Here is a 12,502-nt window from a genome sequence, read left to right as displayed (position 1 = left end):
TTTTAGGTATGATGTGAGGCAGGAAATCAAAATTGTTTAATCTTATTAACAATATAAAATTATATACATAAAACTTAGTTAATGTTTATGGGTACTATATAAAAGTTAACATATATTACATAATACATGTTATATATATTAACTTACATATAAATATATATTAACATGCATATAGATTCACACATACTATTTAGCTAACACATATATTTGGGAGATAACTCTCTTTCCATGTCAGAAGATGCAGAATTCCTCATTTTTTTCAATTATTACAGGATCATGAGTGTGCTATGATTTAATGAGACTCCTATCAATAGATGTTTAGGTTATTTTTAGTATTAGCTACTATATTCGCTGCTTCATTAAACAATCTTGTACATTGTATATTTGGTATTATGGACATATATTTGCAGGATTAATTCTTAGATTATAACTATTTAATCTAAAGTATGTACATTTAAATTTCATTTTTAGTTTGCCCTCCAAAAAAGGATGAATCAATTTACAGCTCCACCAGCAATGTCTGAGAATGTCTGTGCTCCCATACTTGAACCTTTTCTGAATGCAAAATCAATATTACTCCATCAAAGACAGGCCATCAAAACTACCTGGAAATCACTGTGCATAGCTTCCTGTCAGATAAAGCTATTTGAGTCCCTGGTGAAATTCCCAAAGCTAAAAGAAGATAAGAGCACTTAAATCTGCAGTGGCCAGTCAGATGCAGAGGTTCCTATTCTGTTCAAAACTCTTACATTGTAACAGCGTTGATTTCAGCACCTAGTCTAACTCAACCTAGCTCAAACAATAATGAAATCCGTTTGCAAAATAGGAATTGTGGAGCAGGGTTGAATTTCAGGTCTGGTTGATTCAGCAACTCAACTTTTTCAAGAACCCACAAACTTTTCTTTTTCCCTGCCCTTGGCAGAAAGAGTCTCTTCCTAAGGCTGGTGGTAAGATGGTTACCAGAGCAATGGATAATACATATTTCCTTATTCATGTTTTCATGTGGCTTTCTAAGAACACACACACACACACATATCCTCTGACTTGCATCTCCTTGCCTCTAATTTGGCCCAGACTAACATACATCTGTCCATTCTGAACATGCCATAATCAGGGTAAATTGAGTATTGCATTCATCACAGGTACTGCTTTGGTTTTCAAAGGCTATGCTGGAGACTATTAGATGCCTGCCCCCGCCAACTGGAAAAAAAAAAACAAACTTCTTTTTTTCTGCACCTGAATTTTCCAGCACATGGACATACAGAATGAAGGCTGTTTCTAAATGTGGCCCTGAGAGTAAGTCTGGCCAAGCTAAAGTAACATGTGCAACATCTGGGAAGTGTCCTTAAAGGTAGAAGGCAAACCCTTCCCTTTCTTTTTTCCTTCCTGCTAACTGGAATACAGATGTGATGGCTGGAGCTGGCATTGTTATGTTGATACCAAGGGGGAAAACCACTTCTTGTAACTGACACAGCACCAGGAAAAGAGTGTCTTGTGTCCCTGATAATGGAGGTACAGAAGCATGCTAATTAGCATTATGAATCTCATGAATTGAGATTATGAATCTTAAGAAAGTACTAGGAACTGAATGGCTTAAACAACTGTCATTGTCTCACATTTCTGGAGGAGGAAGTCAGCGAGGTTACTTCTTTCTGGGCACTCCAAAGGAAAACCTGTCACATGCCTCTCTCCTGCTTCTGGTATTTGCTGGCATTACTTGGCTTGTAGATTCATCATTCCAGTCTCTACCTCCATCTTCACCTAGAAGATGTGTCTCTTTGTGTCCAAATTTTCCTCTTTAAGGACGTCAGTCATATTGTATGAAAGGCTCACCCTTCTCCAGAATGACCTCATCTTAACTAAATATAACTGCAACAACCCTATTTCCAGATAAGGTCACCTTCTGAGCTCCTGGATCACATTCAACTAGGTAATGCCAGTGGTAACATCTTCAAATATAAGCTAAACTGGCTCTAATTCTGGTACTAGCTGTGCGTCTTCCCCAGGAACATAGCCCAGCACCTCTAAGCTGTTATCTAAGAACCAAGTCTAATCATTAAAGTCATTAATTTCAATAAGCATCCCTTTCACTGTATTATAGCTTCAAGAAATATAATCTTTTCTTGAAGTTACTCTTGGATTTCTCATCTCTATTTGACTAAAGTCTAATGCATTCTGATTAAATGGCAACCTTCTCGGCCACTCTGAACTTTCAGTCATACTTCATGGTCATCATCTGATTTTATCATGTTCTGCCGCATTGAGTAGTTAATCATGTGCTTTCTCTTTTCTCCCAGGACTAGAGGCCTTATTCCCCTCTGCATAAAGATGTCTCAGAAGGGACTACCCTGGTGGTCCAGAGGTTAAGACTTTGCCTTCCAATGCAGGGGATGTGGGTCTGACCTCTGGTCAGGGAGCTTACATCCCACATGCCTTCAGCCAAAACATAAAACAGAAGCAATATTGTAACAAATTCAATAAAGATTTTTAAAATGTTTCACATCAACAAAATATTTTTAAAAAGGGAAAAAGAAGTCTCAGAAAAGTAGAATGCATAGGGTAGGTGCCACACAAATATTTATGCCATATACTATCTTTTTCATTTGAATAGGATTCAATTTGTGTCAACTTGAAATTTTATCAAACTAATGTCTCATATCAATCATGTGACACAAAATATATGAGTTTAAACTTGGATGTGGTATTTTGGGCCAATCATAAGACAAACAATTCCTTGAGTAATCTATTTTTGCTAGCCAAATGGATAAGGGTAGAGTGTTTTCAAAATTTAGTGTACTAAAATTAGGGTGGCTTGTTAGTATTACCATTTGACATTGTTATCCCAGTGGTTTCTGATTTTAAACACTATCTTATTCCACTTAATTTTTTTCCTATTCTGGAAGTTACTTGTTTTTAATCTCAATTTCCAAAATAGATGAGTTTCAAAACCATTTTAAAGCATATTATCATTCATACTTTCTAGACTGAACAGATTGCACTAAGTGTTAACGTGATACATGAGAATCCTCAGTTAAAGAACTGAAGTGACTTACAATACTTTGTTTGAAATATATATGGTAGTAGATTTTTAAAAATAGCCACAATGTTTTATGGATCATCTCCTCAAGAGGTGGATTTTTTTTACCTTTTAAAAATATTTTGGCCACATAGCATGTGGAATCTTAGTTCCTAGATTAGGGATTGAACCCACAACCACTGCAGTGGAAGTGCAGAGTCTTAACCACTGGACCACCATGGAAGTCCTAAGAGGTGGGGTCTTTTTTCCTATCCTTGAATCTGAGCTGGTCTTTTCAACTTGCAATAGAATTTGGTAAAAGTGACATTGTGTGACATCACAGTGTGGGCTCAAGAGACCTTGCCGCATCTGCCTCTGCCTTCCTGGAATGCTTCTGCTGTAAGTAAATGAACTCATTCCAGACAACTGAATGGAAAGAGGAGTCTAGCTGACAACAAATACCAAGTGCTCAGCAATGGGAGTGAAGTATCTCAGGCCCTCTGTCTCCAGTCAAGCCACCAACTGAACGCAGCACCTGAATGAACTTCATTGAAATGAGCCGAACCACCCACTCAACCTACAGAATCAGGAGGAATAATGAAATGCTGATGTTTTAAGTCACTCAGTTTTGAGATCATATTACACAGCAATAGGTCGCTTCAGTCGTGTCCAGCTCTGTGCGACCCCATAGACGGCAGCCCACGAGGCTCCCCCATCCCTGGGGTTCTCCAGGCAAGAACACTGGAGTGGGTTGCCATTCCCTTCTCCAAGGTAACTGGTACACAATCTTTAATATAATATTACTAAATTATTAGCCAAGTCTCAGTTTTACATATCAACAAAAGTCAGAGTTAGATGTAAAATGCCCAGAAAGCAGATGCTGGAGATAAAATCAGCAAAAGTTAAAGAATGTGTTGTTTGTTTATTATTAATTAATTTATTTATTTATTTTTGGCTGCACTGCATGGCTGTGGGATCTTAGTTTCCCAATCAGGGATTGAACCTGGGCCACCACAGTGAAATCACTAAGTCCTAACCATTGGACTGCCAGAGAACTCCTGAAAGTTAAGAATTTAAATTCAACTAAATTGGATAATAATTACATAACATTTATAAATAAATTTTATTTTGGGGGGCTTCAAAATCACTTCAGATGGTGACTGCAGCCATGAAATTAAAAGATGCTTGCTCCTTGGAAGAAAAGTTATGAACAATCTAGAGAATATATTAAAAACCAGAGACATTACTTTGCCAACAAAAGTCTGTATAGTCAAAGCTATGGTTTTTCCAGTAGCTATGTATGGATGTGAGAGTTGGACTATAAAGAAAGCTGAGCACCGAAGAACTAATGCTTTTGAACTGTGGTGTTGGAGAAGACTCTTGAGAGTCCCTTGGACAGCAAGGAGATCCAACCAGTCCATCCTAAAGGAAGTCAGTCCTGAATATTCATTGGAAGGACTGATGCTGAAGCTGAAAAACCAATACTTTGGCCACCTGATTTGAAGAACTGACTCATTGGAAAAGACCCTGATGCTGGGAAAGATTGAAGGCAGGAGGAGAAGGGGATGACAGAGGATGAAATAGTTGGATGGCATCACCGACTTAATGGACATGAGCTTGAGTAAACTCCGGGAGTTGATGATGGACAGGCGTGCTGCAGTCCATGGGGTTGCAAAGAGTTGGACATGACTGAGCAACTGAGCTGAACTGAACTGACTGAGGTGCCCTTTGGCACATGTATATGAGGTCATAGAATGGAATATATCATTGCCCTTAAGGTTTATAATGAGATAACTTTCTCAATAACTGTTCAATAATAATAATGAATAACTTCTTTAATAGCTCATAAGAATGAAAGATGAAAGATTTTTTAAAAATAATTGTTCAAGGATGCAAGTTCTTAGACAATTGGATTACTATCCACAGACTCATTTATCTTCATTGCATTTTAAAAATCAATACAACAAAAAGAAAGTTACACACCAATATTTTTAATAAATATAGATGTAAAATTCTCAACAAAACACTAGCAAATTGAATCTACCAATATATAAAAAGGATTATACATTATGTTCAAGTGGGATTTATCCCAACAATGTAAATTTGGCTTAACATCTGAAAATCAGTTAATGGGATACACTGTATCAATAGTGAAAGCCACTCAGTCATGTATGACTCTTTGTGGCCCCATGAACTATACAGTCCATGGAATTCTCTAGGCCAGAACACTGGAGTGGGTAGCCTTTCCCTTCTCCAGGGGATCTTCCCAACCCAGGGAGTGAACCCAGATCTCCCGCACTGCAGGCAGATTCTTTACCAGCTGAGCCACAAGGGAAGCCCTGTATCAATAGAATGAAGAACAAAAACCACACGATAGGGGCTTGCATGATGATGCTCAGTGGTGAAAAATTCTCCTGCCAACGCAGGAGACACAGATTCGATCCTTGGTCCGGGAAGATCCCACATGCCTCAGAGCAAATGAGCCCACGCACCACGACTGCTGAGCCTGTGCTCCAGAGCCCAGGAGCTGCAACTACTGAAGTCCGCATGCCCTAGAGCCTGTGCTCCACAAGCGAAACCACCACAACGGCAAGCTGGTGCACCGCAACTAGACAATAGCCCCCGCTCGCAGCAACTAGAGAAAAGGCTGCACAGCAACGAAGACCTATGAAAGGTTGTTGTTGAATCACACGAAGACACCGGGATTCTTGGCCCCCGGAAGAGAAGAATTCAGTCTGGGGCCAGAGACGAGGCTTGATCGCTCAGAGCTTTTGTGTAATAAAGTTTTATTAAAGTATAAAGGAGATAGAGAAAGCTTCTAACTTAGGCATCAGAAGGGGGCAGAAAGAGTACCCAATTGCTAGTGTTAACAATGAAGTTATATACTCTCCAACGAATCCACAGAATGTCTGGAGGTTGTAAAGACCTCCCCAGACCTACTCCCATAATTTACATTTTAAGATAACAGAATTAGCCAGAAAGTTTAATCCAGAGACTGTCCTCAGGCAGGATACATCCTTGTAAAGACCAGGTCTACTCCCATAATTTACATTTTAAGATAACAGAAGGTTTAATCCAGAGACTGTCCTTAATCCAGAGACTGTCCTCAGGCAGGATACATTATTGTTATATAATCCTAAGGAATGTAGAGAAGGAAAAAAAAGATTTGTCCTTTCTTCCTCCTTGAGAATTCCAGATCCCTCTCTCCTTGGGGACCTCTAGACTCCTTATCAACCTGCCTAGGAAATGACTCTCTCCCCTAGCACAGCCAAAAAATTAAATAATAAATACAATTTTTAAAAAGAAAGGTTTTTAAAAAAAAAACAACACATGATAATCTCCATGCAGATAAGGTATTTGACAAACTTCAATACTGCTTCACGAGAAAAGGCTAAATGAACTAGGAAATCAACATGACCTATCCCATTGTAACTGAGGACTGTTCAATAGATCATGTTCTGTGTCTCCAGTTTTTCACTTTTGTGAAATACACTTGGCTACAACTTCTCCTTGAGAGCACAATATGATCTGTCTTTGCCTACACACCCTACATACACCCAAGAGTGAATCATTCACACAAAGCATATTAAACATGAGGGCAATTTTGCTCAGAATAAAGAATGAGCTTAGGAAATGGCTTTGGTTCCTCAAAAATGAAATCCGGTTCATGGTGAAGGAAGCCTAAGTGAGGACAAAACCCAGAAATACATTAAATTGGGAGGGATCTTAGAGATCACAGAGTTTACACTCTTTCCTTATGCATGAATACACTTCTCTGCCAAGATGCCAGCCCATCTTTAAAAGGTAATAAACTAGTAGGATATTCCAACTTCTAATCTAGTCACTTAACCAACAAGGATTTATTGAGCATTTACTAATGCGCCAGGCACTGTTCTAGGTGCTTGGAATATATCACTGGACAAAAAAATTTCTGAGTCTGTGGAACTCAAATTCTGGTAGGGGACAAAAGTCAATAAGCAATAACCCAACTAATTCGATAATATGTTAGAGAGTGAAAAATCCTTACAGAGAAGAGTAAATCAATATTGGAAGTAATTGGGTGTGTGGAGGTTTATTTTTATTTTTTTTAGTATTTATTTGGCTGTGCTGGGTCTTAGTTGTGGCACGTGGGAATCTTCATTGCAGCATGCAGAATCTTTCAGCTGTGGCATATGAACTCTTAGTTGCAGTATGTGGGATCTAGTTCCCTGACCAGGGATCAAACCTGAGCCCCTTGCATTGAGATTGCAGTGTCTTAGCCACTGGACTGCCAGGGAAGTTCCGAGTGTGTGGACTTTGGGCTGGTCTCAGTGAGATGAAATTTAAGCAGAGTTGAAGGAGCTGAGGGACTTAGCCAACTGGATTTCAGGGAAAAAGCAGTCATGGAAGAGGAGACAGTCAGAACAAAAGTCCTAAGGCAGGCCCTAGACAGCCCCTCCTCTCTGATTGCTCTAATGTGAGGTTCTTAACTGTGAGTCACCACAACTGCAGGATAGAATTCAGGGAAAACTCTTTCTTTCAATTATGAATGCTAGCAACCCTTTCTGCTCCTACCAATGCCTGCTGACTGTCCTAATCTTTGATTCTCTAAATTATGAAACCACATTATGTCATGAAAATTCATTGTTTCAACCACTCTAACACAGTAGAGCCTCAGGATTCCTCTGTATATTCTCATATAAAAGCATTAAAGCAGGATAAATAACAAGGTCCTACTGTATAGCACAGGTTTCCCAAGTGGCTCAGCTGTTAAGAATCCGCCTGCCAATGCAGGAGACTCAGGTTCGATTCCTGGGTCGGGAAGATCCCCCGGAGAAGGAAATGACAACCCACTCTAGTATTCTTGCCTTGGGAATCCCACAAAGGAACCTGCTGGGGTACAAGTCCAAGGGGTCACGAAGAGTGAGACACAACTTAGCAACTAAACAACAACAATACTGTATAGCACAGGGGAACTATATGCCATATCCTGTGATAAACCATAATGGAAAAGAATGTGAAAAAGAGTTATATATGTACAACTGAGTCACCTTGTTGTATAACAGCAATTAAACACAACACTGTCAATCAACTATGCTTCATTAATATTTTTTAAAAAATCAACAAAAACACCCACATGGAGATGTTGCTTATTAAATAATTGAAAAAAATATTCTAGAATTCAAGAGGATTTTATCAGCTAGTCATGTAGATTTGAAAATCATTTGTACCTAGTTGGTATTGAAAGCCATGGGGTTGAATGAGATCACAGAGGTTTGCAACAAACAACTGTGCGAACCCTTTCTTTTGTTCATTGAATGTTACTGCCTGTCATTAATTAAATTCAATCCAATGTTAAAAAACATCAACAGAAAATTCAAAAGTCCATAACCAAAGCGAAAAACAAAACCAAAAAACCCCCCCAAATTTCCACTACCACCAATACCAGACATTAAAGTAAACTGGACCAATACAAGAAGCAGAACTGTAACTGGTCTAGAGTCAAAGATCAGGACAGGCATGGAAAGCACGAGGTAGGAACAGAAGGACACTTGTTGGAAGGCCGTGAGAAATCTGCCCCAGGTCTAATCCCACAACCTGTCCTAATCTTGTTTCATTTGTCATTCTTGCTGATGACTCATGAACTAGCTTCTGGCATGATGTCACCCCTCTGGAGGAACAATCTAGCTGTCTACTGTGACAGAAAGCTGAGTCAGGGTTAGACTCTTGCTTTTTCAGTAATTCTTCATATTACAAAAATCCCAAATGTGGCCAGATTGTTGAATTTTATTTTATTTTAAAAAGTGCATTTCCAGGAAATTCCCTGGTGGTCCAGTGGTTAAAAGCTCACCTTGAAATGCAGGGGACATGGGTTTGACCCCTGGTTGGGGACATAAGATCCCATTTGCTTCAGGGCAGCAAAGCCCGTGCACCATATTCAGAGAACCCTGAGCACTGCAACTAAGACCCAATTCTGGAATAAATAAATAAATAAATAAAATTTTTTTAAAATGCACTCCTGATAAGCAGAATCTCCCCTTTACCATAGATATAATAAAAGAATTAAGTTCATAACATTTTTTTCTTTCCCCCAGCCTGATCTGTTTCTCTGGTTGGTTGGATTATAAGATGTTTTGAGTAGTTTTTTTTTTTTTAATCCTATGTAAAAATAATCCAATAAAATGAAGGACAATGTCATTGTCTTTCCAGCTTATTCCAAAAGAAAAGTGATATATTAGGGTAGAGACAGAGGAGCCTGGTAGGCTGCAGTCCATGGGGTCGCTAAGAGTCAGGCATGACTGAGTGACTTCACTTTCACTTTTCACTTTCATGCATTGGAGAAGGAAATGGCAACCCATTCCAGTGTTCTTGCCTGGAGAATCCCAGGGACAGGGAAGCCTGGTGGGCTGCCATCTTTGGGGTCGCACAGAGTCGGACATGACTGAAGTGACTTAGCAGCAGCAGCAGCAGACCAAATCTAGACAGCAATTAGTCAAATCTATATGAAAATAAAACTGCAGAATTGCATAGTGGGATAGTCTTACTAATCACACAGTTTAAATAGTAGGGATGGACTTCCCTGGTGGTCCAGTGGTTAAGAATCCACCCGCCGATGCGGGGGACGAGGGTTCCCCCATGCCTCGGGCAACTAAGCCTGTGCCCTGCAACCACTGAAGCCTGTGCAGCCTAGAGCGCATGCTCCTCAACAAGAAAAGCCATCACTAGAAGTCCACACACCACAGCTGGACATGCAGCCCCCGCTTGCCACGGCTAGAGAAGGTCTGTGCTCAGCAGTGAAGACCCAGCACAGCCAAAAATAAATAGATATTTAACAAATTAATACACAAATACTAGAGGGGAAGTAATTTTTCAATAGCAGCTTCAGTCAATAGCTACATTATTGGAATATCAGCTGGTGAATATCCTATAAGAATGTGAAACTTCTGTACTTTAAAGGATATAATAAACAAGTTAAAATATACATGACAAATTAAGAACATAATTTTGCAGTACACCTGAAAACAGATAAGTTTTTTAATGAAAGGATTATATATCATTGAGTAAACTAGTATAAGAATGAGCAAAGGATATAAAGACATTGCATAGAAGAATAAAAATAGCCCATAAACCTAAGATATTGAATTAGACTTATAATTTAGAAATGATACATCACATGCACATATTTCCACAAATATTCAGATTTCATTGTATTATTATTATAAACAATATTTAATAAAATATGGTACACTACTGTGCAGCCATTAATAATAAACATTCAGATTTCAAATACCAACAAGGAAAGTACAGTATAACCTCGCTTTTGTTAAAAACCGCTTATACATACAACACATTAACAAAAAAAATTCTTAGTTACATGTATTTGCTCAGGAAGACAATATACCAAACTATGAACAAAATTTTCTCTGAAAGTTGTGGTTATAAAGGATGTTTATAGTATTCTATATCTCAATTTATAAAGCAAATGTGTTTATTACATTTATAAGCCACAACAAAATCAAGAATTTCCATTTTGGGAAAGAAAAAAAAGTTTGGGGTTTAGAAAATTATTTGGTGAGAAAATACATTTCTATACCTTATGAAGAAAAAAGGATGTAGGCTTTCTTTATGGGTTATTTTCCTTCAAATTTATGGCTTTGTTATTCTTTCTGCTTATAATTTTAAAAGTAAACATTTTAAACCAAGAGAAATCAAGCATCATATTTATTCTTTAAATGGTTATGAAAGGGTGTAACTTAATTGAAAATAAAAATGTCTTAGAAGTTGGATCCAACTCATAGACATTGAACATCAGCTAACAAAAGGGTATAGGAGGTGAATTTTAGAGATTTTGTGGATGACAGAGACAGGCTTAGCCATAGAGTGATAAAATACGATTTATATTTTAAGGTATAACAAGAAGTAGTTAACATAAAATTTTCTCTGCTGGTTTGGGTCTCCTCTCTCCCCTCTAATGTGTACTGTGCATCCACATTGTTAACCAGATATTCACAGCAAAAATAACTGCTTTAACCATAAAGGTCATTTTCCCTTCTGACACCAAACCTAACTCCTTAGAAGATAATTTACTTACTGATGACCTTATTAATGTCACAAGCTATATTATTCATATTCTGCCTATTTTACAATTTGCATTCTGCCTATTTTTTCTTACATTACCAGATGTGTGACTGAGCCTCTGATAAAAATTATTAGGTGACTTAATCAAAGTATAGTTCCATAAGATCCATGATTGTAATAGTATAGCTCTAGATATGGGAAGAAGCATAAGAAGGAACAATTTCCTGGACAATAACAGACCAGTAAGAGAGATTAACAGGGGCCTAATTCAGCAATGGCACATTGAGAGGCCTATCAACAAAATCCCCATCTGACCTCGGAATGAGCATTCCTAGTGTCGTGAGACAAATTGAACACAAAATGCCTCCCAAAACCTTAGTCAAAATTAAGATAAAAAGGGAGGGGATTGTAAAATAAAGAATGTTGCCCACCATCCAGTTCTACAGGAATCAAGTCACGAGCCACTGTAGTCGTCGTACAACACACCCTGAAAGGAATTCAGGGCAAAGACCAGGATGAGGCATTTTGTGCTCTGGGAAAACTGGTAGAACTGGCTCTTGGATAGATATTTTCAGGAGAAAATTTTATGAACCCAGTTTCTTGCAGTTTCCCATACTTAGAAAAGCACTCAAACCATTAACTGAGTGAGGTGTCTATTCCTTTCGAATAGCAGTCAGTTTCGAAGGTATGCACACATACCCCTTTGCCAAAATCACATCTTCTCTGACCTCCACCCTTACCTCTTTGGAATAGTCCCAAGATTTCTGCAAGACTGTCTCACAGGCTATAATCCTCTGGTTGGCTTGGATAAAATATTCCGTTTCTTTCTTAGACTGACTATGGATTACCTTTTTCATCAATACGAGGGAGGTATTTTAGCTTAATCTTATTTCATAGCCTCACTCCATTTCTCTCATCTCCTTCCCACAAGAGTTATTTTTTTAGGAGACAAATAAAAAAAGATATTTTTCTTTAAGACAGCTGTCACTTTCCGCCCTCTACTCCAATGTTTCAATATAAACATTCTAGCTAGAATGCTGGTGATTTTCAAAACATGCTTATTCAGAGATCTCCATGTTATTAATAGAAAGAGCTCTGTAATTAGGAACTATTTAGAAATGCTTTAACAAAATAATTTAACCCTAAACCTTTATAAGTGAATTTGTACCAGTAAGTCCAATGAATACATTGAAAAAAATTTTTTTTCCTAGAGGCTAAAGAAAAACACAAGTTCTTAGGAACTGAGTCCTACCTTATAAATTCACAATTGTTATAACACCCTTGTTGGTTTTATGTGCTAATGATAATCTACCAAGTATGAGGCAGAAGGGCAAAATGATTCCAACAGAGAAGCTGAAGAACAGAACCAACTAGGAGGAAGCTTCTTGTTGGCACAAAGTAGACTATACTTTTGCCCACGTAAGGACA

The sequence above is a fragment of the Bos javanicus genome, chromosome 17, assembly GCF_032452875.1.
Source record: "Bos javanicus breed banteng chromosome 17, ARS-OSU_banteng_1.0, whole genome shotgun sequence".
Taxonomy (NCBI): Eukaryota; Metazoa; Chordata; class Mammalia; order Artiodactyla; family Bovidae; genus Bos; species Bos javanicus.
Note: the sequence above shows the minus strand (reverse complement) of the source record.